Genomic DNA, 25,652 nt, shown 5'->3' with positions numbered 1-25,652 from the left:
TTCTGTCTTGGGAAAAGCTAGTGTAACTGCTGGATGCTTTCCCATTGCTAGTTACATTATAAAAAGTATCATTGTTTTTAGGTGAGGGAGGAGTGGATAAAATAGTTGTTTTCCAGATATTTTGTAATTAATTTCAGGTTTCTTTTTTATCTTTTTGGAATTCCAAAAATAAAAAGTAAGCCTGAGAAGCCTATTAAAACTTTAGTTTGACTTTAGCAAATGAATTCTGGATATCCTTGAGGTACTTACCACGACAGACTCACGAGAGCTTGTGGTCGTTCGTTAACGCAAAAGCATATATACTTCTAAGCTAGTATTGTGTAGCTTGCTTCCTTGAATTATTTTGATGAATAGTCATGTGCAACAGTAGACCTTAATAATGCGGTAGCAAATGCTGATCTGCATTTGAGATAAATACAAATGAGTGATTCAGTGAAAATACAAACCAATTACAGTTTAGTAAATGCTTGAAGAAGTGGTTACATACAATGCTTGAAAAAAGTAATTACGTACAATGCAGTTTATCTGAAGTAAATAAAAAGAAGGCTTGCTGTTGATCTCTGTTACACTCCTGCAACACACTTTGCCTATTACATAAAGCTGATGGAAGGTTAATGTGACTGTGACTAAAGATTTACGAACATGAATAATTGCTTGAAGCCAATTTTTCTCTTCTCTTTCAGTTGTGCTCCTTGGGTGGAAGCAACTACTGATTTTAGTAGTTGCAAAAAAAAAAAAAAAAAAAAATCCCTTTCTTTTCTGTAAACCTGTAATAACTTTAGAGTTATGTGTTTAGAGATTAGTCAAACAGAAAAGCCTTAATTAAAAGAGCATTTAGTTGATTCTATCTGATTTGGTTGGTTAACACTATTCTGAATGACAAGTGACTGAAAAAACAATACCTTCTGCAAATATTTACTTGTCAGAGTGTCAACAATATTGTTAGACCCTGAACTTGTCCTACTGCTGTTCCTGTTTATTCTCCACTGGGCCTGTTTTATGCTGAGTACTTATGGCCTAACTCCATTGCTGTCTACCATTTTTGATACGCCACTGCACAAGTTACTGAGAGTGTCCTTAGCTCATTTGTTTTCCTTGCTCATGTTGTCTCCCAATTTTATGCTAGTCATCCCCCTCTTAAAAATTCTGTGAAAATTAGTAGGCTCAGATTTATAACTCATAAGATTAATAGATTAATTTTGATTTTGGTTTTGATAGGCAGTTGAGTTGCCTGTGTGTGTGACATAATTCACTTGTGACATGTAGTACAGTTTGTTGTTGTGCACAGCTTGTACGTGATATGTTTACCGTGAAAGAATGATTTCACCTGTTAAATAGAAAAGCATGCAGTATTGCCATTTTCTCCGCTCAGGTCTGGCTAGTAAAAATTACAGAGCTATTTTATACTTAAAATATATTAGGTATTATTAATCATTGTGAAAAAACAAGACACTTAAGAAGAGTGAAACTTCTGCATGGAAAAAAGAAATGAATTTTTATGTGACCTTCAGAAACATGTCAAATCTCACTCTGTGGCATTCTTGCTGCTCAGGGAAAAAAACCTTATCTTCTTAGTGATTCTTCTTCAAAGTATTGATTAAAAATGTAAGCCCGTTGCAATACTGTGTGGTCAGAAGTTTTTTCTGGCCTATACTTGAGAGTATAGTACAGTGGGTTAGAATGTCTGGTTTCTGTTAGACCTATTCATAAAGCTAAAGAGCATTAATTTTTAATTTAATGAAAAAGAGGTTTGATTTTTAGTCAGTTATACAATTAATTCAATCAATCATTTCCCAACAAAATTACAATCGTGAGGATTTTTTTTTTTTTATAATAAGAAATAGAAGGATATTTTCTAATGCCTTTGTTCTGGAAAGACTCTGTTTTGGAGTGTTTTGCATGTGAGCAAAATGCTTCTGTAACAATGTTTTAATTTTTCTATACAGGAGAATGAATGTAACTTCTGAACTAGACAGGTCGTGTGTAATTGCATGTAATTTCACATTTTTATTCTTTTTAAAACTAGTTGAAATATTTTAAAAATTTACAATATATTGTGTGCCTCATACAAATATAGGGTTATACAAATTATGTCTTAAAAATCTTGTGATGCATCTGGGTTGTTTTTAGACTCAAAAGCATAGTGCGGAAAGGAACACAGCACAAGTTTAGAAGTCACATTGTGAATTTTGCAAGGCATGTGGAAACATGTCGTGGTTTGAGAAATGTTAATTTTAACCACAGTTGTTCTCTTTTAACCTCTGAAAAACATTGGGATAGATCTTCATTAGTCACGGTCATTTTGCAGAATTCTGCCTATTTTTTCAATGCACGGAGAAAGGAAAATGTCTAGGTAATTATCAGATGCATTTAAAAATAATCATTGGAAAAAAACCTTGTATTTTTAGACTTTTTAGCTAATATAAAAAGTTGAAGCTGCATCAAGGAAAACAGGAATTGAAACAAAGCCATTAATAACGTCATCATATATAGATCTCACTAGCTAGTAACGTTATTAGCTGCTTCAGCTGATTCCTGGTGAAGCAGTGCTTATCTTATTCAGATTTTATGTCAATAGGGCATGCATGTTTCTCGAATGCAATTTGCAATGAGTAGATTTTAAATTTAAAAATAAAATACAAAGGAATTGCTAGTTCTTTGTTCCAGCCACATTCAGTATGGAGGTATAATTAAATTAATACATTTAGTATTTTGGTAAGCCAGTACTCTGAAGTATGAGGAAAAATGCTGTTGCAGGTTAAGAAGTCATTGGACTTCAGTTTGGACTTCAAAACAATTATGAATTGTTGATAAAAACGCCTTGGACTGTAAAAGTATGACTGGCCACACCTGCAGTATTTGGTCTTTGAAGATCCCCTATCGGCTTTGACAGTACTACACAGTAGCCAGAGCTTTTGGCTTAATTGCTGAGATTGCTGCCCTGTCAGGCAGGCCCTGCAGGTGGTACATGTCACAGCCCAGGTGCTCAGTGTGTTTCCAGAAATAATTTGGTGGAGGGGCCCAACACTCTCTGGCCATGTTCTTGGTGCCAGAAGCTCTCCTCTCACCACAGTGAAACAGGCACAGCAGCAACTTTAAACCTCTCACTATTTGCCCGGTATGTTTTGTCAAATGAAGAGTTAGATAAGCCACAAACTCTGTACAGTTTTATGTCTGTTGTGTTTCCAAGGGTGCTTGCTCTGTTACTGATGGCTGTGCTCTGGACTGAGGTGATTTTTCATTTCCTGCTGGTCTGATTTGCGCTTGAATAAGCGCAATGGCTGATTTAAATGTGAAGACCATGTGGACAGCAGGAAAGGCGGCAAGTGATGCCAGGGCAAGGAACAGGGGAGATGACATAAACAGAGGGGAGGTTGTTGATAGATGGTTCCCACTTCAATCAGACAGTAAAGTAGTTGTGCAAGTTGGGGATGGGAGAAAACATGCTGAGTTGATGACAAACTGTCTCCTTGGCCAGCTTTCTTAGGTCAAAACTGTAGTGCTGCTTGAAAAAAAGCTTCAATCTTTTGTTTACCTAGCATATGGAGGTTTTATTTATTAGCATTGAACCTCGCTTTATCTAACCTTTCTGAAAACAACTGATCCAGAAATGAAATGGCTTTTTACTTCTTCAGTAGTGTTGCCTCATGTTACACATTCCTTGGGACTCCTTTTTTCACTGTATGAAAAGGGAAAGTGTAAGTTACGGTTAACGGAAACTTTGATACATGTTCCATGGTATTGTAGAGTTTAAATATTTCTTTTTTTATTAAATAATTTGGTGCCGTTTTAGGGTTTGATAATGTAATCAGCTTTTAGTAATTTTTTTTTCCTGCTCAGTGATTCACACAGCATGAAATTTTTTCATTAAACCACTCCAAGGGTCACCAAGTAGAGAATACAAAGGACCCCAGATACCTCTTCAGCATAATCAGTTCACTTCAAATTGGCTGCTGGCCAGAATTTTACTATGTAGATTGTTTAAATGGATCACTGGATTTTTTTAATCATCTATTGTTTTAGAAAATTAATAAAACACGAACATATATTTAGTTGATCGTGGGGCAAAATTCTTTAAGGTGATGCTGCTGTAGTTTAAGGTCTCATCAAATTTTGCCATGAATTCGAGGGAGTGCTCAGTAATGGTAAGCTTGCATAAATTAAGCATTTTAGTCATCTGTAGCATGCATATAATAAATTTTGCATGCTCACTACTTTTGGTAATATCAGTATGGCATAATACAGCCCACAGGGGTGGACATAAGTCCCGATGTGAGAGAGAGGGAGGCTGGGCAAGCATCTGGCTGATTGCTGCTGTGGAATATGCTGCAAAGCCTTGGCAGTGCTAGTGCAGGTGCTAAAGTCCATAGGCATATTCGGTCTAATTAATTAGAATTTTTAAAGAGCTGTAGTATGAAGATATGTTTACAGATACGCTGGTCTTCTGTTTTATTTCTGACTATAGCTGCTGTTTGCAACCGCAGAGATACTGGGCAAAGTACAGACTTTTAGACTTCTTTCCTACTTTGGATCCTGCAATTACGTATGAGCTTAAATTTTTGGTTGGGAGTCTTAGGAGTCGGGTGGAAAGCTATTTAGTAAAACGAATGAGAAGCTTTAATCTAGTTGACTGAATATCAGCCCCCTAATGAACTACTGTTGTGAAATATGTATAGCCATTACTTTGGTGTTTAAATTATCTTCACTTTCAAGCCTTATTTAAATTCTTAATAACCTTTATTAGATAGAGCAGAAAAGATTCCACCCGGAAGCCTTCAACCTCCATCAAAACTGATAGAATACACTAATAAAATAATGTGCCATATTAAAAGTGAGAATTATAATGTAGTATAATATTGTCTAAGCTAAGCTAATGGAATAAATTAATTAACAGAGTTTTTGATAATTGATTTGTAGGAAAAATAGTCTGAAAGCTGATTTTTAAAAATTTTTATTGGCTGTAGTTTTCTTCATCAGAATGTACCTAGAGGAATATTAAGTGGCCGTTGAAATTCCTGGAGGAGTGTTTGCTTCAGGATGAATCACGAATGCTGCCATAATTAAGGAGGCAACTTCTGATGTAAGATGAAAGTCAGATCAGCTCAAGCTTAGGTCAAAATTTAGAGGCCTCTCTGGAGTGTTTATGCTTGTATCTATTGTCCAGATAACTTAGGGGGAGAAATTCCGCCCTGTGGCAGGTCGTGAATCTAATTACCTTAGAAACATTACTACAGGGGCTTGACTGAAAATTATCATGTAGCGTGAGCCATTTTTTGCTTTTTCTTTTAAATTGTGTCTACTAGGCGAACAACACAATCCAAGTGGTCTTAAACACCCATAACTAACCAGATCATATTTTCACTATAGAAAATAGGTCCCTGGAAACTACTTCTTCAGAGTATGTACCTGAGAGAGGCACTGCGCATAGATTCTCTAGACAGTTTTCTCCATAGATAGTTTCAAATCCTACAATTCAAAGAAAACAAAGTCTTTCTTAGAAAATGGGGGAGAATTCTGGTTTTAAGAAATTAATATGAGAAGTAAATGTTGTGAAATAGTTTATTCTTCATAATGCATTCATGGTTTTATCTGGCATCTTGTTTAGACCTCTGCTGACTTTCCAGGTCATAATTCTGACCTCTGATGTTGACTGACATCATATCCACCCAGCAAAGTAACCTCTTAGCGATCCATTTTGAAACTCCTCAGCTGCTCAGTACCCACAGCATTTAAAGCATATGAAAGAATGAGATTCAAAATTAGAGATCTAATATGCAGAAGTGCAAGTTATCTCCTCCTTGGAGGAAGGAGGTTATAACTAGAGGAAAAGAGGCAGCTTCAATAGCTGAGGAATTTTAAGTCTTTCTGAAAATGAATCTCTACTTCCTGTACTGCAGGGAGAAATGGGGCATTGTAGCTTATATCTGTGTGAATTGGGCTTCTTTTTGTTGGCTGTGTTCAACCTGCTCCTTTGCCTTTATGAGAGCAAAATCAGACTGTTAATGTTACAATTTTACTGGAGTTCTAGGATAGTGTTTGTGCTTAAAACATTATTACTTCGCAGCTGTACGCTATGTAACCAGATGCATGGGTTTCCTTTGGGAGTTGTCACAAGTAGGTGACACGCTGACTTAGAAAGCATATTTCTTATTTCATATTTCTTATTATAAAGGAACACAGTGGTTTGAAAGGTTAAAACAGTGACGTCCGTATACCTCATGTCTGATTGGGGAATGGGGGCTAGCAAGTGTAAGATTGAAGCTAAACCTTTAAATTTAATGACATCTGTAGTTTTTTCAGTATTTGGGATTTTTTGATTTGCCCTGATTCTTTCAGGTAAAAGCTATCCAGAGTTGATTTAACGCCTAATTATCCTTCAGCAAAAAATGAAAAAGTGAAAAGGCATGTTAAGTCACACAATAATAGTAACATCTCCTGTATTTTTCGGAAGGAAGTCTCTAAAGTGTCTCTAACTTGTGTTTATTTCCTCCTGCTTTTCTCTCTTTCTGTCTATGTGCCTTAAAATATTAGTCAAACATAAAATTTTTTATATGAAAATTCTGAAAGATGCCTAAGTGGAACTGGTGTTCACTGAGTAGCATGGACACAGCAAGCCTTACTGTTGCAGTACTGGTGGAGCTATGCTCTTGGGAAATGTATTTGTTGTAGAGCAGCTGTGTTGCAGGCTATGGATGCTAGTTCTTTGTGGATGCTGAAGGTCATAGCATGTTTTGTAAAAATGCTGGGATTTGGACTTCATGGACTAAGAGTTTTGGGCTGCAGTTCGTGCCTCCGTCCATTGTGAAATGCTCTGCTAAGTGATCCAGTTGTGATATTTAAGGTAGCTCTGTTTTGCTTTACTCTGAGGAACAATTCAGTAGGGCACCATCCCTGAGACAGCGGGATCTGCAGGGTATGTATGTTAAACATCCATGTTTCTCTCATGAGAAATCTGTCGAGACTACTTTCTCCAGGGTTCAGCAAGTGGCAAATGATCACAGAGGTTCAAAACTTTTGCTGAGCTTAAAATAATTTTTATGCATGCTGTTGAACTTTATACACATTAATGAAGCTGCTGTTCATAGCAGTTGTGCTTTTCAAATTATTTGGTTGATTAAAAATAATATTAAAAAGGAGGAAAACTAAGATTATTTTTTTTAATCCCTTGCTGAAAATAAAAAATGGCATTCTGAAGTTACTGGAATCTCTTTTTGGCATCAGATGCTTTTATAAAGTCTGTGCTGTAACCTTTCCAATTACACATGCCTATCTGCAGTTTCGGATGGTGCATATGAACAACAGTTGTGCCCTCTGCTGGACAGAGTTTTTAACGAGCTGTCCTCCTCGGTGTGTGTTTGGAGGAAAAAGTGCTTGAAGAAGAGGAATTGAAGTATCATGACATAGTACAAGAGATTAATTAATTAAACCTGCTTTATTTTAATTCAAAACCAAGTACTATAGTAATTTATAGTATTAGAATATCTTAAAAAAAACAGATATATTGAAAGGTTCTTATCAATTTTCTTGTGTCTTTAATCAGCAATTTCCGTGTTATTGGGAGGGGGGTGGTCATTAAATATGGTGATTTTTTTTGAAACCACGTTAAGGGTGTCAATCGCTTAGAAGGCTAAAATTTTAGTAGGAGAAGAAGGAGAAAATTCCAATTGGGTAATGTCCAAGCTGATTTTACTTTTGTGGATATAAATCTGTCTAATCTTGTTAGTTAAGCAGTTGGTCTGTCAAGTCTCTTCATGATATTTACAACTCTTCTACGGCTACCATTCACTGTTTCTGCATTATTTGGGTAGTCTGTGTCCAAGTGGGTATTCCAGCCCTTTTCGGGTGGGGGGGGAAGAAAAAAGGTAGAGACCTCTAAGTGTACATATTTGCACAAGGTTACTTAAACATGGTAACATTTGGCACAAGAGGCAGCTTACAAGGACATACACCTATGAAGAACCCTGGTACCTATTGCTCACTAACTTCAGCATAGAAAATCATGATAATTTTGGGCAGGTTTTGCAGAAGAGATGTCCTGTAACACAGTTGTAGACCAGTGCCATTCCATGCCCACGTGCAAGGTAATAGTCATTGCATATGTCCTTTCATCACATGACAGGATTTTATTTATTTTTATTCTCTTTATTAGTGTAACTTGCCCGTAGCAGTGCTTCTAAACACAGTGTAAGTTGACTCCGTGCATCTTATCCTAACTATGGCCTGACACTCGGCAGAACTATGTACCTTCTTTAGATGAAGAAAATCTTCATAGTAATGAGGAAAGCATTAGTACAGGTAGCGAAAGTTGGCAGAGTGAATGTAGTTGTACTCAAAGCACGCTGTTGTGGATTGCACACTTTAACTTCAGAGAGATAATGCATTTACTTGGGCGTTGTTGTAAAAGGTCACCATTTTAACAACATTTTTCAGTTTACTTTTCCTGAAACGGAGAATTGTCTTAAAGCCTGATAGAATAAGCACATCCCAACAATTTCTATTGTTATATTTTTAAATGGTTGAAATGACCATGTATATAGCTTTTCTTCATCAAAAGCTTCTAAGGTATCGGTGAAAAAAACATACTTTAAGAAAACCCTCACAAACTCAGTTAAAGTAATGGGATTTACATGGGTTTTGTAGAGGGATTGGTATGGCAAAGGAAGTATAAATTTAAGCTGCATCTACTGGGTGTGCAGGGACAGAGGTGACAGTGGCAGGTTGGCCTTGGCAGAAACAGCCAAATGCCCACCGATCCGCTCGCTCCCTCCCAGCGCAGCGTGGGCATCAGCTTTGGGGCCTGGGGCTCCTCCTCTGACCTCTGTGCCTCCTCTCCTCCTCCTCGTTCTCTCTGTTCCCTCCTCCTCTCTGTCCAGTGGTTTTTGCCCTTTCATAAACGTGCCTTCCCTGAGGCGCCGCCAGCCTGGCCGAGGGGCTGAGCCCTGCCCTGCGCTGGGGCGGCTGGAACCGGCTGTGTCCGGATGGGGCAGCCCCGGCCTCGCCTCACACAGGCCTCTGCAGCCACCGCCAGCGCCTGGGCACAGACACCCAGTGCAGAGATGTGCAGTAAAACTAGAAAGTTCTCTTCAATTCTTTCTTCTCTAAAACCTCTACAATTCTTTATTCTTTGGATTCTCTTTAGTTATTACAGACAAATATTTAAAAAAAAAAAAAGAAGGAATGTAAATAAACTGTGGTCAGTCTTCACTAACAGTGGGGTGAAAATTATTCAATAAAGCAAGTAGCAGTTTGGAAGAGCACTGCTGAGTTGTACGTATGGGTTACACCTTTAGGGTTCGATTTTGAACACTTGCATTTTTCAGTGATGTGAAGAGCACTTGTGAATTCCCGGTACTTGTAAACTCTGTGTGTGTGTATATATAATCTCCCCAGTTTTTTATTTTTTTGAGAATGGCAGGCCAACTTAATAAACTCCATTGGTAATCATGGTTTAATTCTTATGTGTACTCTGTGTTGCTGTGTTTTGTTGCTGAAGTTATTTTTATGAGAAATCCATACCTATTCTCCTTTTGCCTAGCAGTTGAATCTCGGGGAGGTCTCCCTCCCCCCTCCAGCTGTCAGACTGCGGACTCAGCCAGAGAGCTGAAAATCCTTTTATTCCTCACTAGCAATAAAAGTTCAACACATCACATTATCTCCCCATTTATTACTGTGCCACCTCATCAAAAGGCTACTGCAGGAAAATTTGTGAGAAGTGATATATCCTGCAGATATAACTGAGGGTCTCTTAAAATAAAAAATGTTACTCTCAGCTAGGTCTTTTCTGTTCGCTGTTTTGTCCTATTGCTCACCTTCCCCCCACCAACTTGTCCTTCATTTTCTTTTTCCCCTGAGCCTTTCTGTCAATCTTTCCCTCTATCCCCCACTCATTCCTCTCTGCGTAAGCCCAGAACAGGCAGCCACAAGTGGTTCCCCAATTTGATCAGACTTGAAAAATGCACCTTCCCCATCTTACTTTCTTGATCATCTTTTTTTTTTCAGGAAAAAACATGTTGTATTAAACTAAGCAGGGAAGCCTTGGCTACTCCCTTAACTTGGGCAGTGCTGTAAAACACAACTGTATAGAGCAGTCCAGTAAAGATGTGGTTTTTTCAGCAGTCTGTAGCTTGTGGGGACAGACTGGCCAGGAACTGATTGAAATGAATGTTTGGTAGTATATGTTTCTTGAATCTGATTTTTCTGTGAAGTACTGAACCACGCATGGATAGCTGGACATTGCTACAGTTGTACACCCAGCTACAGGCTGAGGAAGTGGGAGGAAACAGATGTAGTTTGAAAACCTGTAGAAATTTGATGTCCTGTTAGTTCTATAAGGCATGATGAAGAAATGTAGTTGTGCAGGGGTGTGAGATGTAATAAAATGCTGCCTTGTAGATTCAGGCTTACTGAATTTTGTGCATTACCGGAGCTTTTTTGTCTTACGGAAATAGGTTCCTTTTGTTCAGCTTGTTGCAGGTGTGTTGGCTCCATGAAAAAGAAGCTGAGCTTGAAATCGGATCCTTCAGTTCTCCGTGGGGCATTGGGAAATAGAAGTTACTGAGCTTGTCCTGGAATGCAGTTTTAGGAAAGCTGCTCTCTGTAGTCTTGTCACTGTCCCTTTGATGCCTCAGCCACAGCCTTTGATGTAAACACCTATCCTAATATACTCAAAGATATAAAATGGAATTAGGGAGGCAAACACTTCAAAAAAATTTAAGTTTCCCTTAGGACTTCTTCTTGAGCATCCCAGCCAATGAACTTTGTCTATGTTAGTGGTTGTGTGTGCTTTAATTTCACTATAAAAGTTATGCTAGAAAAATTACTGTCATGAAGAAACTTTTATGTATGGATAATATGGGGGTTTGTGTGTTTGGAGAACAGCTTTGGGTACTTTTTCACCAGATTTTTTTTTTTTCCTCTTTAGGGATTGTAAAATTTTTTTTTAACCATGAATTATTAATACCTGAAACTGATGAGGCAGGAAACAAATTTAATGAAATGTACAGAATCCTGAGCCACTGGTACTTTTTTTAACTGTCAGTAAATGGGGATGTCATAACTATTTTGATAAGCTAGACATTCAAATGAAGATTTACATTGATGTCTAGTTTTTAGGATGGAACCACCTATCTTCAAATCTACTATTAATAGAAATGACAGTGAATAATATAATGGCCTTAACTGTAGCAAAATTGCATCCTGCTGTTGCTTCAAATTTAAGACTCCTGGATATGTTTTTCTGTTACCCTTCTCTGCCCTCTTCTTCCACTTCGTGTTATAATCTTTCCTAATGCTTACTTTTTAATAAGACAAGGTTAGTTGGAATAAGTTATACATTAGTACTCATTTCAAATGTATTTGTAAAAGTATAAAGGGTCTTGTTTTCAACTTTATAAAGATTTATCACAACATACTGTATGTTGTTAAAATTTGTAGCAAATGTTATATATGTGCCCTAAAATATTTCTAATTTCAGTCTGAAAATGTAAGCACGAGTAAATCTTCTCTGATATGTTTATGTTCTTTGCGTCATTTTGCTTTTACAGAAGTGGGCAACTAAAATGTGTGCATATATTACATTACGTTAGAGTAAAAATTGAATTTGCATATGGTGTTTTGTCACCTTTCATCCTTTAAACCGTATTCCTGCTTATCAGTTGGCTTTATGATTTTGATTTTCAGTTATGTCTGTCTATGCTGCTGTGTGCCTGACATACAAAGCAGCCTGAATTCATGCTGCCCTGGCATTGTGACAACACACTTGATAAAAATTTAAGAGATAACACAAGTAGCATTTCTAAATAATCTCAGTTTTTCTGTGTAGATACATTTAAATATTTATTGGAAGAGGTAGATTGTATACCTTCTAGCTAAATGTTGCATATGTGGCATATTGCTGACGGCATTTATTGCAAGCTGTTCAGCAGATCGATGCGTTAGAAATAAAAATGGAAATTGCACATATTATGTCATGCTCATGGAGCCTTTTATCTTGGATTAAATTTGGATCTACTGTATGATATAAAAGTCTAACATACAGTACTGTGGTCCCTCACCAATGTGACTTCTGTTTATTGATTAACTTTCTTGTAGCGAAGGGTAGGTAATCCATAGAAATCAAGGAAAAAGAATTGTTAACTGTAGTAATTTTCTTGTGTTCTCTTGCTTTAGGGAAGATATATGAGAAAACAGATATCTATGTCAGTTAAATAAGAGCATATATTTAAAGCTTAAGCATAGATTCTACAGACATGGTATTTCTGTGTTTGCATTGATGTGTACAGACTTCTTGATATGTTCAGGACATGAAGCAATGACTTTTATAACAGATTTAATTGATGTTGAACAAAAATTTGCTGCTGGAAAATGGAATAACTTGGGCCATTTGGAACTTAATGATGACTGCTGTTCCAGCATTGATTTATCTGCAGTGACCTTTTGGAGTATGGTTCAGAAGAAAAGAAGCTTCAAGTTATTTTTGTTTCCTCTAGAAAACATTTGAAACAGCAGAGAAGCATTTATGAGATAAAGTTAGGCTTGTTTCTGAGTTTTTGTTGAAAACTACTGTTCTCAAAATATGTTTCTGTGTTTCTGCAAAAAATTATTAATCCAAATATAATTCTGATCTTTCAGAGACTGAATAACTTCCGCATGTATTTGGTTATTGGTATGGTAAAACATAGTAGATGATGGAAACAATATAATGAAGTGTATCTTTCAATAACATTTTGGAAATTATGTGGTAGAAGGTGTAAACAAAAACCCAAGACTAGGGCTCTTTTCTTAATGCATACAAGTATAAAATCAGTTACGTCTGTTAGGAAAGCAAAAAGCAACATGTAAACTGAGCTGTTGGCTTTTTTTGTTGAATGGAAGATCATGATTTTTCATTTTTCAACAATTGTGCTATATTTATTTCTTTCTATTAACTTCTGTCATACTGTTTGGTTTAGCCGTAAAAACTCAAGAAATTATAGCAGCTCCTTATTTACCACGTATGTTGGTATGTACTTACACAGACTATAAGACGATGATTTGAAATCGCTGCATTTGGGTCTGTCATGGCCTTGGGGTGCATACTAACTGTCAGTTCAACTAGTTTTGAAATTAAAATAAAAACGTGAATGGACCTTTTAGATCCTAGCTTATAATCAGGAGGGACATCTCCTTACAATTAACTATTTTTAAATAATTTTTTCTACTCACAATCAGTGAGTCAGAATTTCATAGATTCTCTGTTTACTGTCCTTTTTGCCCTATTACATTCATGCAAATATATATAAAAGTAAATCACTAAGTCCATCAATAAGCCCATTTATTACAATAACTTCATCTCATACTAAGGTAGTAGGGATTTATGTAGCGTCATATTAGAAATATTTTCTGTTGCCTCGGAGTTACGTAAATTAGGTAAATTCCTTGCTGAGAGAATTTGCCTACCAGTGAAAGTAAGATACTCAAAATGTGTCTTATTCTGTGTCTGCTGTTGCCATCAGGACTTCAAATTCAGCCCTTTGGGTTTTGTTATACTAAATAGGAGGGAGCCTGTTCCAAGGTTCAAGCACTCTTGACCAACTCTTGAAATGTGTTACAAAATGCATTTACAAGGTTTGCCAAGTTGCCCAAATTTTGGAATAATCCAACTGCAAGGTTATAATTCTCACACCAAATTATCTCAGCAGTACCCTAAAGACAATAAAGTGCTTTAGACATCACTAGTCCCAAACCAATAATTTTCATTGTACTGTTCCGAAATTTCAGGTTCCCTATTAAGTGCAGCTAGGCTGAAAAATTAGTAGAAGTGTGTTTTGCAGTTTGTCAAAGCTAGTCAAGAATCAGGAAATTCCTTTAATTTAGTCATGCATTTGCAGAGGATGGTGGTCATGAGCAACTCTGTGACCTCTTTTCAGGTGTACTGTAAAGATAATTTTATAGTGGGGAGGGATAACAAGTTGATTTTCAAAGTGATAGTCTTGTCCTGCACTGAAAGCTGTGACCTATTTTGTAAGATGTTAATTAAGAAGGAATAAGTACGAAACAATACTCATTTAATGGAAAGAACAATTTAAACTTCAATAGAAAGGAATCACTTGCAAAGTAATAATGAGTAAGAAACATAGTACAACATTTCACATACTGTACCTCATTTCATGTCCAGCTGGCCTATCAATTATAACCTGTACTCTACAGATGGTGCAATATATCAGAATTAAGTCAGTCAGTTAGTTTGTTCCCAATTAAGTGCTAATACTCCCAGTGGAGAATACTACCCTGAGTCTGAGTTAAGCACCTGTCTTCTAATATCCCTTTAAGCTCTTATTTTGTAATTTTAAAGAGATGCCCTGTCATGTAGGCCAGATTGATTCTGGCTTGTTCTTCCAAGTGCTACCTGTGTTGCACTCCTTGTTTTTATTTGGAAGTTACATAGAGGATTTAATATTTCAGGGGGCTGGGAGTAGAAGTATCATGCAAAATAATCTTAGGATAAGTAAGTTGGCACTGCAATGTTTGTGATTTTACACCATATATTTAGGTACATACATGTACTTGCCATTATAAAATCTGAATGCTTGATAAGACAGTACACTTTCAGGAGAAGCTAGTGTTATAATGCCCAACCACTTCTTCTATGGATTAGAAGCGTAATGAACTTGTCTCCTGAGGCTTGCTAGCATTACAGGGCTTGCTTTTTTCACTGACTTACTAGACAAGTTACTTGAACTTGTATTTTACTTGCTCCATCTATCCTCTTTTACTTGGCATTACAAGCCATTTCAGGGTTGCCACTAATAGACTGATATTCAATTCCATTACACTCTTTCCACTTTTAGGTCTTAGTCTTTGCCCAGTTAAAGGCTGGTTAATTTTCTGACACCTTTCTTCTTTTGCATCTAAATCTCACGCTGATTGTGAATTTGGTCACTTGTTCTAATGGACTTGCGGTCTTCCTCTCTTAGTGTTTAAGGTGACCCTTTATTGAGAGGAAACCCTTTGACAGAGTTTGAAGTGACTCCAGAGATTCCAGGCTTCTAAATATCTTTATTTAGAAGTTTAAAAGGCATGTTTTTCCAGTGCTGTTTAAATTACCTCTGTGGATTTGTTGCTACACTATGGGAAATCTCCATTATAGCATATTCACTGAGTCACAGTTATTTCAGCAGTGTCTTAGGTATGCAGAGATGTATAAAAAAAAGTTACCTGTTTCAAAGTGTCTGTTCTGAGCCCTTTCTTGGCAGCCTGCTTTATAGTTTATATGGCAATAAGATGGAAAAGTTGCCACATATAGTTGTTGGCAAAAGCACCTCTGGTACTTTTAGTGCCATCAGGAATTAAAGTTTGGTAACTTACTTGAATTTACTGAGAATTATATAAATGTAATTAACTTTCTTATGTAATCTCTGAGCAAAAAAAAAAAGGTAAATGATATATATATATGTATTTTTGTGGATGCGAAATTTGAAATACTGTTTGGGAAAGAAAGCTTGTGTGTATCAAGGGAAAATCATCATGTAGTTCTAGTCCCTGTATTAAATAGTGGTAAAGCACTCGGTGGTAAGTACTAAAATTTTAATGGTTCATAATGGATATGGATTCATATGGATCATAATTCAAGGTTTATTAGACAATTGCAGCTTTACTTTCCATCACAATTTTGTATGTGCAAGAACAAGTTCATCCCTGTTAACTTAAGGGGTAATTTTTTTGTTTGCATTTGGGTTTTTGTGTGAGTTCTTGTTGGTTTGGGATGTTTTTACTGTTTTGATGTCTTAACATTTCTAAACATACCGTGGTCATGAAAATAGATGCATTGATTCTATTTGCATCAAAATGAAGTGAAATAACAACCTTTTTGGGTTTGTTGGGTTTTCTTTGCTTCCCCCCGCCTTCAGTAAATAGCGTTACGGGCAAGAGCCCAGCTATAATGGACTCCTCTTTTCCATCTTTTGTATTTTGGAAGATGGGCTGCATGTTTTTCCAGCATACAGTAAGTGAAGTTGTTCCTGACCTAGGGTTTCAAAAGAGAGCTCATAATCTTGCTCACTATGTGCAAGTAGATTTTCAGTTTTTTTAATATTATAAATTCATGGAATGAAAACAGTAAAAAATGTGTTGAATCTTTAGCTAAAAGATGAAGAATTTTCAGAATGCAAATCACATGTAACGTTTGCTGTAGAATTTTTCAATTCTTGAGTATTTTTATAAACAATTAGAAATTAATATTTTAATTAAAATTCTTGAAGTTGAATGGGGGGATTAAATTTCACAGGGTTTTTTCATAGCAGTTTTGCCACATATTGTAAATATATTCCACTATATTTATTTAGACTCTGCTAGTTTCTTTTTATTGTATATTCATGCCTTTTATTGAGTCCTCAGATAGATATTTGTGACTCTCTGGACTTTTGATAGAAGGAAAGTGCTTCATTAAAGAGCTAATTATGATGCCATAGTTGTCCTGTCATACAGAAACCAGGAGGTAATGATGAGCTTCATGCCAAGATACAAATTATGTATCTTGCAAGCCTGTGTCTTGAACTTTTTTTAGTAAACAAAATGTATTTTTGTAAGCAGTATGGTACAGGTAAGGGTAGAGTACCAGTAGATACTGATTGTTACCACTGTCTTAGTTTTCTTTACTTCTATAGGATATTACTCAAATTTCTATGCAAAAGACTTAATGACTTGACCAGAAAAAAGCTTGATATGTTTTTTAATTTAAGAGAAGCAAATAAACTTGCTGATAGCTGCTTGCTGTTTAATAGCATAGCTAAAAAAATCAGCAGAGTTAATACCTGAAATAATTAAAATCTATGCAAATGTTTAAATAAATCTAAATAGAGAAAGAAAAATAATGGCTGGAAAATACTTTTCTGCATGGCTTTGTATTTAAAATGTTTTCTGCTTTGTATCAGCTTTAATGTCCTATGAGAAGTTAGTCACTTCCTTGGCCATTGAATAAAATTTATTAAGGAGTCATGTCTTAAGTAATACGACAGTCCAAAATCTGGAAATGTATAATTCTGTCTCTCTGGCTTACTTGTAAACAATGCATGGCATGTACCTTGATAATTACATATGTTCCTAATGCCTGCAAGTTGATGCACCTGTTTAGTTCTGGTAGATAAGACCTTGGATTTACCTGGAGACTTGTGCCGCTGAAGGAGCAGCTGGGGTCCAGGCTGGGTATCCCACAATGTATACATTTATGTCTAGAAAACTGACCACAGCCATGTTGCGATGCAAAGTACGTATCGTGCAGTACGGTCACTGTAAATGTGGCTGAAACAAACAAAAAAATGTAAGATATGCCAAGACAGAAAAACAAATTAGGAAAACTCACCAAGACTTTGATTTGGTAGGTCCTGAAGACTGGAAATAACTAGTATAAAAGCATGAATATGACTCCTTTTCATCTCAGTTACCTCAAAAAACTCCCGCGCCCCCCCCGATCAAGAGAGTTGCGTGTGTATCATGCTTGCTTTCAGCATATGACTTCCATTTTGCTATTTCTCTTATTGGTCTTTCTTGTCCGAGTTGGACTTTTAGCTTTGTCAGGGTGATGTACAATATTTGTTTCAATCAAGTTTTTCATTTTGCTTTCTAGCAATAGAAAAGTCATTTAGCAGTAACATATTGTACACTTGGAGAACATTGTATACTGATTGCTAGAGCTGGAATTTCCTATTAGGTGTAAGAATATTAGTCTCCTGACTCCCATTTGTTTTCTTTGTCATTATCTTAAATCTCAGATCTAATTGCTTGTAATGGGACAATAGAGTAAACAAGAAAAGGCTTTTGTGTAAGCAGTTGGAAAGTGACAAAAAACATTGAAGGGTTATTGAATGAATTGGTTCCCTTTTAAGGATTCTTCACAAATCCTCAAAGGCCTGCAGAGGGTGGGAATTTGTAGTTGCCTCATGTTTCTATCGGGCTAATTGAATTTACAGATCGCCAGTTCTCCCATCGGTAGCTCCTCTTCTGGAGCTCTGACACACATAACTGTGTGGTCACACTGAAGGGGGTCTGCTGCTGAGTTCTGAGCAGGACCGTCTGGTGCTGATACGGTAGGCAAATTGTGGGAAATGGGATGGATCTAGCATAAGCAAGTGAGGAAAAAGATTGGAATCTGTAGTTTTCCTGTCAGAGAATTGAAGGGAAAGGATAGGGAAAAAATATACTGGGATTATTATTTTTTTAAATAGAAGTAGTTTGCAAGCTAGCACTGAAAGGAACATGGAAAATACGGTAACTGAGGGACACATTCTGTGCATTGACTCTGTATTTTATTAGCATGACTCTATATTTTATTAGCATACATGCTTTCTGCTAAAATTTCATTTATTAATCCTTTGTAAGTAATCAGTACATTTTAGGTAACTAAGTTACTTTGATACCTCTTTGAAACTCATGAGGCTTTACAATTGTAAATCATGTAACTTTCAAGACACTTGCCCTTTTATTAATGCTATAGAAATAAAGGAAGTTTGAGCAGTTGTAGGTGTCTGAGACCTGGGAGTATGTAAGTTATAATTTGGAAGAATAATGATTTGTGAGTTGTTGATATTTTAGTGCAAAAAGGTAATAGCTTAATAAACATTAAATACAGATTGAGACAGAAAATTATGTTTAATGAAAACTCAAATCTCCAGCATAAGATTCAGTTTAAATATTCAAAATGCAAATATACAAGTTCTTGGCAATAACCATGGAAAATGTAAATTCTTAAGTTTGTGTTAAATATAATGATTATTACTAAATAACTGTAGATAATTTGTGGAAAATAATGAAAAAGGATCTGTAAAATTGCTGTAAGTAGTTGTTAAACATGTTAGAATGTTCTGTAAACAACAAAACCCAAAAGGATTAGAACAAGAAAACCCTTACTCTCAGAATGAAGCTTGAGTGAAAAACTTAACTAATGTATTATAATTGGAAACAATGGTCTATGTTGCATTTATTTGTTTGAAGAGAATGGGCAAAAAAGAAGGAAAAAAACCCATGGGTTTTTTTCTCCCATAGGTCCTTAGAAGAGGGTAAGTTGAATAAGAAGAACTGAATATATTTTCCCTGTTAAAAAAGTGCCTCTCTTAACATTCCTTTCTCGTATACAAGGCTAGTGCAGTGAATCATTCCCTGTTTACAGGTAGATACCTTTACCATGCACATATTGTTTGGAAATATGTCTAACCCCATTAACTGAAATTGGTATGGGGCCATCATCCATCTTCCGATAAACTGCATAAAGCGAGAGCGTAGGCTGTGATAATACGGCTTATAATCATGTCAAGTCAAATAGCTGTTTATATCTGACTAATGACTGGGGTGGAGATAGAAGTGGTATTTCTTTTTCCAAAGGAACCTCTGATAAGATTAGAAATGTCCTTCACAGTCGCTGCTTTGTCCTTTAGCCACTTGCCCTCCCTAGCCAGTTCTGGTAATTAAGATGGGACCATTAAACATGTCCTTATCCATAAGGCTAAAGGTAGGGAAACTGCCTGATAATAGAATCAATAAGGAGGATCTTTCAATGCTTCTTTTCAGCACATCTCTAGAACAGTTCGAACATGGCTGAAGCTGAAATCCAGGAGCAATACCTGTGCAATATTCTGTACTCCAAATAATTTCTATCAATAATAAACAAGCAAAAGCTTAATAATAATTTTCAATGGTTCTGGGACGTATGAAGTGATTGAAGTTTATTTGAGGCAAACGTTATACTCTGATAAAACTTGCTCACCCCTGTTGTGTGCACAAATGGCATCAGTGTTAGCGGTTTGGTACATGTTGCGTAAACAGGAGAGAAAGCTGATGATGAGACAGTTTTGTTTATTGAAAAGATCCAGTTTTTCTGTGAATTTTGTGAGCAGTAGTCATCCTAGTTCTTGTCTAATGAACATATTTAACAATTAAGAATGACAATTTTCCTTGATTTTCACACTCATTCTTGAGACAGGAGCATATAGGCATTGTTGCTGTCAGTAGCAGTAACTCCTCATGTTCTTAGTGGAAATCCTGATGATGTTGTGTACCATTGAAATCTTATCTCCATGTGCTCCCATTTTGGTAGCAGTAACGTTTAAGTCATGATTATTTTGTAGGACTTACAGGAGGCTTAATTAAAAGGATTGCCCTTTTTGGACACCCTTGAAACCATGTCTGGGGCATTATGTCCAGTTTGGGCCTTCCAAAACCAGGAAAGGTATTGAGTTGGAGGCTGGAGCACGTGATGCACTAACAGATCATTAGTGAGCACTGCTGTCAGCCACTACCTACAGGGGTTAGAGAGAAGGCAGTAGGAGCCAGGGTCTTCTCAGAGATGCACAGCATAAGAACAAGAAGCAACGGTTGCAGGTGGCACCAAAGGAAATGCTTATTGGAATTGGGGAGGGAGAAGGGGGAATACCTTCACAATGAGAGTGGTTTGCTGCTGGAACAGGTTTCTAAGAGAAATTGTGGGCCTTCTATGTTTCAAGATATTGAAAACATGAGCAGACAAGACCATGAGAAACCTTATCTCATTTTAAAGGTAGTTCTGATCTGAGCAAGAGGTAAGGCTAATTGACCTCCAGAGATCTATCCGTCTGGCCTTGATTATTCCACAGTTCTGTTTGTCCTCGTAGAGTTTAAAAATATGCAAGCAGATCTGTGTATTTATTTTAGTAGGGAGGCTGAGCTGTTGAGCGCATATTCAGTACGTGAAAGCTGTAGGAAAAGCAATAAAAATATGATAGTGGTGTGAGTACTGTGTGAAGTAGTTTTATTATTAAAGTCTTTACCCTAGTTACTGCCTTCACATTCAGAGTACAGCTCTAAACTGACTGTGTTTCAGTGACAGCTGGATTATTTACTTTTCAATTTGCAATGTATTTTTAATGATTGCACAAAGTAAAACAAAGTATTTGAGTAGATGAGGCAATTTTGATAAGTAGAATTAATAAGGTGAAAGTTTTTGTATGTGGTGTCATATTCAAAATGTAGCTCTGAAGTGATTAATCTTGGAAGGAAAAAATTGAGGGACATTTTCCTTAGGTACAATAATAAACAAATGTATTTCCTGTTCATCTTCTAGCCAGAAAATAATATGGACAGCAGCTGCTGAAGATTCTTTATTCATGCAGTGCCCTCAGTTGTGGTTCATTCTATACATACTCTCCAAAGCTATTAGATTAAAATGTCTTTCAACTGTTGGACAGAAGCATGAGGTGTGTTTTGGATTGATTAGTGAGTGATCAAATGAAAAACCTCTTTTTATGTTAATCTGGAATTTTATTACCAAAATAACGCTTAGCATTTTTTATGCAGACTAATTTTGGAAAGAGTTAGAAGGAAGACACAGTGGCTTGAATTTATCAGTCTGTAATACAGGTGATGATCTTGTGTGTGTGAAAGCCCAGGGTGAGAAGCAGTGCTGGTAACACATTGGATTCTTCTACCATTAGAACCAGTTCTTCACAAGGGATCTGTTCTCTCGTCCTTTAAAATATTGGTGTTGGATTTGACCTTTATCTTGTGTGGTCACACATTCTTCTTCTGTTTTGCAGTGTCAGGAATTCCTCAGTTTTTCCTCAAAGGTTTCCTTTACTCTCTTTGAGAGGAGAGAAGAATTCAGTAACCAACAGTATTTTCATTTCCAAAACTGGCGGTCATCTGCTGAAACTATCAAAAACCTTAAATTCAGAATAGAAAAACATTGCTTCTCTTTCTTGTTTGCAACGAAGTGAGCATTATAGTAATAGTATAATCAGTAGTAGGGTGCATGCCTGAGTTACGTAAAGAATGTAGAAGAAAACTTGATTTGCTGAGGCAAAAAAGGGATTTAAACAGCTGCTTGAAGTGAAAATAGATGATCCTGGGAAATCACTAGGAAACAGCCTTTAGTACTAATAATGTCAACATTATTATTTTTACTTTTCTGACATGTCAGCAAGTTGTTTGCAGCATTTTTCAGTATAACAGAATTTATTCAAGCAATTTATCCTTAATGTGTGCAGTATAAATAGTTTATGTTGTGCTTATATATCATATTAACAATATTTGATTTGTGCTTTCTTTACAAATTGGAAACATTGATTTTTCTCTAGTTCACATTTTGCATTTAGGGCTTTCAGTTCCCATTTTAGGTTCTGCACTGTGAAATAAGTTGATTTCTCGTTATATTATGTTCTTTCATAAGAGGGTCTGCAGGTGCCATATTCCTTTTTTTAAACATTGTTTGCCTCTCTTTTGGAACCAATTAATGTTTGTAAGTTTAAGCTTGTTCCATAAAGAGCACTAATAGGTTCCTCTCCCCTACCCACTCCTTATTCAGAACACAAATCTACAAGTCTTGACCCTGGGTGATATTTGTCCTGGGTTGTTGCTATTTTAACTCTCTTCTTTCTTGCTTCTACTTTGTCCAAACAATTGTGACAAAATGGCCGAAGTCTCAGTCTCTGGAGATGGGCATCAAAGGTTTCCATGCACCTGCTGATTGCAGAGGAACTTCGGTGCATGTAGAGCCTTTAGCTTGATTCTTTGAAGTTCTCTGATTTAACTTCCCATTCTTAATTTATCCACTAGCAAAATTTATTTGAATGCAGTAATTCGTTCCAGCTTAAATGTTTCTGAGGTGCCTTGGGAATTGGTCTATTGATGTGTCAGTCCCATCACATATCCTTCTTCCTTATTTTCATGACTTGGACATAGCCTCTAGATTTATGCTCTGTTGTTCCTAGCCTGTGATCAAGATTTAAAGATTTATGAAGCAATTCACAACTCTGATAAGACTTACATCTCTATATAGAACATTTCAAGACTTGGTAGCCATAGTGAGAATCTGTAGGAACATAGGTCATTCATTTTATTTAATCTCATTTCCGGTAGATTGAGGTAGTCTTAATAAATAAAATGAGGCTGCTAATTCCATCTATTCCCTGTATTAGGTGCCCTTCTGAATTTTTGTATTTGCTTAGTATAAGAGCACATAATTCTTTGGCTTCAAGGATGTAGAAATCCCCAGCTAGAGCTGTATGCAGGTGTTCTGCGTCATTGCCAATATATACATATGTGGAACTGGATTTACTCTATCCTTCAGACATCTGTGTACTTTTTGACAGCAAATAAATTTTGAGCAGTAAAAGACTGTTTAGGAAAACTTCAGAGCCTCGTAATGACCTTCCAATATGTCACAATGCAAAAATTGAAAGCTACTGGTACACACCTGCAAAGGTACACGAATACACAGGCCGATGTACGATTTGCATCAAGTAGGTGTCTTTCCAGTAATTCAAATTCATTGTTACATTACAAAGACTGAAGACCTTTAGTTCAGCGTGCTACAAGAGTGATAAATCTGAGTTAGATCTACCTTTTTCGTCACTGGGGATTAGACCTTTTGGTGAAGAGATCCATTAATGTGTTTTAAATCTATTGATTCATAGTAGAAAGGCAAAATTTAAACTCGGAAGTCACTGAGTGAACTTTCCATTAAGTTGGGGAGACTGTGGTCACAGCTCATTTGATCTTTATGAAGTAGAAAATGTGATGTAGACCACACTGGCATTCTATTAGAGGAAATCATGCATTTAACCATGTAGCAAAATACTGTAGCCAATTATATGAACATACACCTATTTTACACGTGGCTGATCTTCTGAGCATAAAGTATTAACAATGCGCATACTATCTTGTTTTAAGGACTATTTACTTTTAAGCCACTTTTATGGAATACAGTTTAGAGAAAAAATGAGTAAATTTACAATTTATATCAAAGCTCTTTAACTGGAAATCAGCCTCAGATCGAAATATGTGGACATTCTTCAGCTGACATCAGCAAAGACTAATTATAACCCTGTTTTATTTAATGGTATCATCTGAAACAGCATTTAGAAAAGAAAAAAGATGTTCAGCATCAAAAATAAATTCTAAAATTCCTATATTTTAAAACTAGCTTTGAATCTATTAGAGGATATAAAAATACGTTCCGATTTATAACTCAGCTTTCTTCTATATTAGGGTGTACACGAGGCTATCTAAAAGTATTGCCATTTCACAACACCTTTTCTTACAAAATAATAGGATGAACTTGCTCTTAGCATTAGATGTTTAGAGTGAGATCTCACAGTTCAGCAGGCTGGCAGTTGCCTTGCTTAATGCTACTATGCCTTTTGAATTAATTTTATTTGTTTACATGAATAAATGTATTCACATGCATATGTGCATGGACATTTGAAAAAATGCCTTTATACTGTTCAGTCAGAGTAGACATTTTCTTATGTCAGGAAGTTAAGTAACACATTGAAAGTTGATACCAAAGGTGGGAGATAAACTTTTACCCTAAAATGTTGTAGGTGTCATTTGAGGGTAGCTATGACTATATTCTTGATTGATTTTTCTATTCCTCTTCAGATGTCCCCACGCCTGCTCTCTAGGCTCTGGGCATTCTGATTGGCAGAAATTTTTTTTTCCAGATCTTTTGGCCTTTATGGCAAAACGCTATTGGGAGGAAAGAAAATCTTTACTATGTAATTCATAACTACACAAACTCTTCCATGAGTAGTTTTGACTTATTCCATTGCCAGAAATACATTATGAGCTGGGAAGTTAAAACCTCTGTCATTATGGGCTTGTTGCATGTATTGGCACTGCACAGTTGGAATGGGCACATGAAGATTAATGAGTTGTACGGCAACACGTCCGTTCCTGTGCAAAACATTCTGTGAGCGTTGAGGTGATTTGTACATGAATTTTGCAGAGAATGCCAAAGGTAAGTCAAAGTAAATTAATCATCCCCATCTGGCTTTACTTTCTTGCAAATGGACACAGTTGTATATTCCAGTACAAATGACTCTGTTTATTATAGCTCTTATTTACAGTGCAGTTTTTCTAAAGCTCTCCTATGTGGTCCGTTAGTCATGATTTTTCCAGGAAGATTTCTGGATCTTGAAGATGTCTGCACTGAGGAAGTGACAGAACTCTACATTCTAGGTAGCCAGCATGTTCTTAAAATGTGACATTAGTCTGACAATACTGCAGCCGATTTCAGTGGCAGGAAAAGATACTTCTGAAAAGTATAATGCATGTGTTGTTAAGAGTTCTATTGCAAAATCATAATTGACAACGTGTAAAATAAATTTCCTAACCATATCTGAATGCGAGAAGAGTTCCAGGGCTTAGTCTTTCATCCAAGATAATTCTTTTCATAGAATTAACAAAGCAGCTTTAAGTTCTGTTTTTGAAGGATTGTCCTCAAATTATTTTAAATATTTTTATGGTTTATTTTAGTGAGATTTTTCAGAGTAGTAGTTAAATACAAATATGTACTATCAAATATTACTGAAATAAAAAGAAAGAGGAGGAAAAAAACCTGTAAACCAGTTCTCCACTGTGGAATGAACTCAGGAAGTAAACCTGAAGTCATTGAATTTTGTCAATAAAGTCGCAAGGTAGCATTCCTCTCAGCAGCTCAAGACAGATTTACCTCCCTACCCTATAGAGTGAGATTATAAATGGCAACGTCAACTACATGGGAAGGGAAAATGATTGCATCTTTTAATTTACATATGAAACTCCGTGGTTAAAGAACTGAACTGAAATACTGTTATCAAAAACACAATGATGTGTGTGTATGTATAGACTTACATATACATACACCCATACATAATCTTCCCTTCAAA

At 36.3% G+C, this 25,652-nt stretch overlaps 1 protein-coding gene across 2 annotated transcripts in view; it reads left to right on the top strand.

The window, feature by feature from the left end:
- Nucleotides 1-25,652, top strand: part of RBFOX1 (RNA binding fox-1 homolog 1) — a 1,436,581-nt gene that overhangs the window by 567,177 nt on the left and 843,752 nt on the right. The window lies entirely within an intron of this gene.

Source organism: Phalacrocorax aristotelis, chromosome 10 (genome assembly GCF_949628215.1).
Source record: "Phalacrocorax aristotelis chromosome 10, bGulAri2.1, whole genome shotgun sequence".
Lineage (NCBI taxonomy): Eukaryota > Metazoa > Chordata > Aves > Suliformes > Phalacrocoracidae > Phalacrocorax > Phalacrocorax aristotelis.
Note: the sequence above shows the minus strand (reverse complement) of the source record. Positions and strands in the feature narration are given on the sequence as shown.